Below are 4,298 nucleotides of genomic sequence, written 5' to 3' on the forward strand. Positions count from 1 at the left end.
CTCCAATTTGTGTCAAAGTAATTTTTTTATTGAAATATTAATTTTAGCCTAACTCAAAATTTTCCCAAAAATCTAAGGGATTTTTGCTTTTTTTTTTTTTTTTTTTAATTAGAACTTTCTTGAAAATGTGTTTTCTCATGCTCATTGACTTCGGTGCATTCGGAAAAAAGTGTTTTTGAATGCATGTCCATACATTTTCTCGCATATGTGTTTTCTCATGCCAGTAGACTCCAATGCACTGGCGTAACAATAGGGCATGCAGCCCCTGCTCCCACGGGGGGGCCCAGGCCCCCTCCTGGGGCCCGCACGGGGCTGTTTTGTGGGGGCTGGAGGGGTGGCAGCATGAGGGGAAAGCCGTGGCCACAGTCGGCGAGGAGAGGGGACGTTCCCCCCTCCTCTCCCTCACCTCGGGGCTCTCCCCTCTGTGCTCCCCTCCAGCTTAAATGTGTGTCCGTGGGCAGCGGCGGGCAGGAAACAGATACATACCTTCCGTGCGCTCCACCAGCCTGTGTTCCTCTCGCTAGCCTCTGACGCAACTTCCGGTATAACAGGAAGTCGCGTCAGAGGCTAGCGAGAGGAACGCAGGCTGGAGTGCACGGAAGGTATGTATCTGTTTCCTGCCCGCTGCTGCCCACGGACACACATTTAAGCTGGAGGGGAGCGCAGAGGGGAGAGCCTGAGGTGAGGGAGAGGGGGGGAACTTCCCCTCTCCCCGCCTTTCCCCCCCTCTCCCCGCCGACTGTGGCCATGGCTTTCCCCTCATGCTGCCACCCCTCCAGCCCCCACAAAACAGCCCCATGTGGACCCCGGGGGGCGCTCTTAAAATTTGCAGAGGGGCCAGGTGGGGCCTAGTTACGCCCCTGCTCCAATGTATTTGGTGAAAACATTTTTGCATGCATACTTATCTGTGTACAAAATGTATTTTCTTCTGCCCATGAGTTTCAATACATTTGGTGCAAGATGTATTATCTCATGCACATATATTTTTTGGGTGAATATTTTCATCTGTGTGAAAATGTGATATCTTCACTAAAATTATGGTTAAACAAATACAATCTATATATATAAAATCGGATATATGTACAGGTATGTATGTATGTATGTGTGTATGTGTGTGTGTGTATGTATGTATGTGCCGCGATCACTCGAAAACGACTTGACCGATTGGAACAAAAATTGGTATACAGATCCCTTACTACCTGGAATGATATGTTCTGGGGGTCTCGCATCCCACCTGCATACCTGGGCGGAGCTACAAACAACAAATCAGATTTCACCCATTCATGTCAATATAAAAAATGTAAAAGGCTGTGTGTTATGGTGCCCATTCATGGTACAATTTTTTTCATTTTTGTTCGATTAGATAATTTTGTTCAATTATTCCGCTATATCGAATATAAAGATTTTTTCCAACATGTTCGATTGGATTTTTATTGAAAAAAAAAATGGGATAATCAATTCTTTTTTCTTGATCGAAAAAAAAGATTCTTTTAAACTTTCATTCGATTCGATTGTTTTGGTCGAATAAACGGGAAAATGGAACATTTTTATTGTACCGTGTATGGACACCTTAAGGGTTAGAAAAAGTGAGCGGAGCCGACAGCAGCAAAATACATACCTGGGCAACGCCGGGGCATCAGCTAGTATACTATATTTGCTGCCATATTAGATGCTGCAGAACATAAGACACCTAGGTTTAGAGAGCAAAAGTCAGGGGAAAAAAAATATATATATATATATATATACTAAACCTGGTGTGTCCATGTTCTAGGAGCGTCTAGTACAGTGGTTCCCAACCCATGTGCCGCGACACATACATGTGTCGCGGCAGCTTCGGGCATGTGTCGCGGCTCTCGGAGGGAAGCAGCGCAGCGGAGGTAAAGCTGTGGGCAGCGGCGGAGAAGGGGGCCATCTCCCCCCCCTTCTCTCACCTTAGGGTGCTAGCCTCCCTCGCTCTCCCCTCCGATCTGTGTGTGCGGTGGCGTTTGGCAGTGGGCGGGACTTACCTTCCATGTCGCTTCATGCGCCGGCTGGAAGCTCTGGTGCCGCAGCCGCTGCTCTGGTCTGGATCAGGCCAGAGAAGTGGCAAATCATCCCGCGCCGGCGACGAGACCAGACGGAGGACACGGAAGGTAAGTTCCGCCCCTCTGCCAGCCACCGCACTTCATTCCGGAGGAGAGAGCGAAGGAGGGAGAGCACCCTGAGGTGCTGCTCTCCTTCCCTCGCTCTCTCCTCCTGGGGGGAACCTGGCTACAATATACTGGGCACATACATCCCTGGCTACATTTACCGGGCACATATACCTCTGGCTACATATACCGGGGACATATACCCCTGCCTACATATACTGGGGACATATACCCCTGCCTACATATACTGGAGACATATACCCCTGCCTACATATACTCAGGACATATACACCTGCCTACATATACTGGGGATATATACACCTGCCTACATATACTGGGGACATATACTCCTGCCTACATATACTGGGGACATATACTCCTGACTACATATACTGGGGACATATACCCCTGCCTACATATACTGGGGACATATACCTCTGGCTACATATACTGGGCACATATACCTCTGGCTACATATACTGGGGACATATACCCCTGCCTACATATACTGGGGACATATACCCCTGCCTACATATACTGGGGACATATACACCTGCCTACATATACTGGGGACATATACACCTGCCTACATATACTGGGGACATATACCCCTGCCTACATATACTGGGGACATATACCCCCTGGCTACATATACTGGGACATATACCCCTGCCTACATATACTGGGGACATATACACCTGCCTACATATACTGGGGACATATACACCTGCCTACATATACTGGGGACATATACACCTACCTACATATACTGGGGACATATACACCTGCCTACATATACTGGGGACATATACCCCTGCCTACATATACTGGGGACATATACCCCCTGGCTACATATACTGGGGACATATACTCCTGACTACATATACAGGGCATATATACCTCTGGCTACATATACTGGGCACATATACCCCTGGCTACATATACTGGGGACATATACACCTGGCTACATATACTGGGCACATATACCTCTGGCTACATATACACCTGCCTACATATACTGGGCACATATACCCCTGGCTACATATACTGGGCACATATTTATATCCCTGGCTACATATACTGGGGACAACTGGCTGTTTGTCATTATGTGCATTTACTGGTGAAAAGCGGTCTCTTATTATGTGCATTTACTGGTGAAAAGCTGTCTCTTATTATGTGCATTTACTAGGGAAACGCCGTCTCTCATTACCTGCATTTACTGGTGAAACTTTCTCTTATGTGCATTTAGTAGGGAAACGCTGTCTCTCATTACATGCATATAGTCTACGTGTCACGGAGATCTGAACGTTTGGTTTGATGTGTCACGACTCCAAAAAGGTTGGGAACCACTGGTCTAGTAGATGTTCTTCCATAATGCTTGTGTCCTCCTGTGTCCCCATGTGCTTCCATCTGTCCAACATATGCTCCCTTCTGTCTCCAGTGTGTCCCCTTCTGTCCCCAGTGTGTCCTCTTCTTTCCCCATGTGTTCCCTTTTGACCCCAGTGTGTCCCCCATGTGTCCCCTTCTGGTCTCATCTGCCTCCAATGTGCCCCCTTCTTTCCCAATGTGTCCCCAATGCATCCCTCCTGTCCCCATTGTGTTCTGCCCCTAGTATGCCCCCATTTGCCTTCCGCTCCCCTTGTGTATGCTGCTCTTCCTCTGTGTCAAGTTTGACAACGGGGACCATGTGAAATTCACTTTTTCACCTGAGTTTTCTCTTAGGTGATATTTTCAAACTTGTCAATAAAATACCTTTTAAATCACCAGCAAGCAAAAAAAAAAAAAATCACAATAATTTTGATAGTACTTTTTCACCTACTTTATGGTACTTTTCCATTGCAAAGTGCTGAAAAGTTAATCTAAATCGAAGATGAAAAATTATTTCCTAAGAAGAAACTCAGGAGACAACTCAGGAGAAAAAGTTAATTGCATATGGCTCCTGGTCTTCCAGATTGCAATGGCCGAAGAAGGCTTTGTGACATCAGAGCCTAGGATAAACATTACTGGGAGGGGGGGTTAAATACCAAAATAAACCAGTATATAGATACAGGGATGTTTCTGATGCTGAAACCAGGATAATTAACATAAAATTGGGTATTCTGAATAATGTATCACATTCTACTTTATGTCTTTGTGGTGTTTCTTTATCAGTAAGAAATATAACAGAGA

Source organism: Hyperolius riggenbachi, chromosome 6 (assembly GCF_040937935.1).
Source record: "Hyperolius riggenbachi isolate aHypRig1 chromosome 6, aHypRig1.pri, whole genome shotgun sequence".
Taxonomy (NCBI): domain Eukaryota; kingdom Metazoa; phylum Chordata; class Amphibia; order Anura; family Hyperoliidae; genus Hyperolius; species Hyperolius riggenbachi.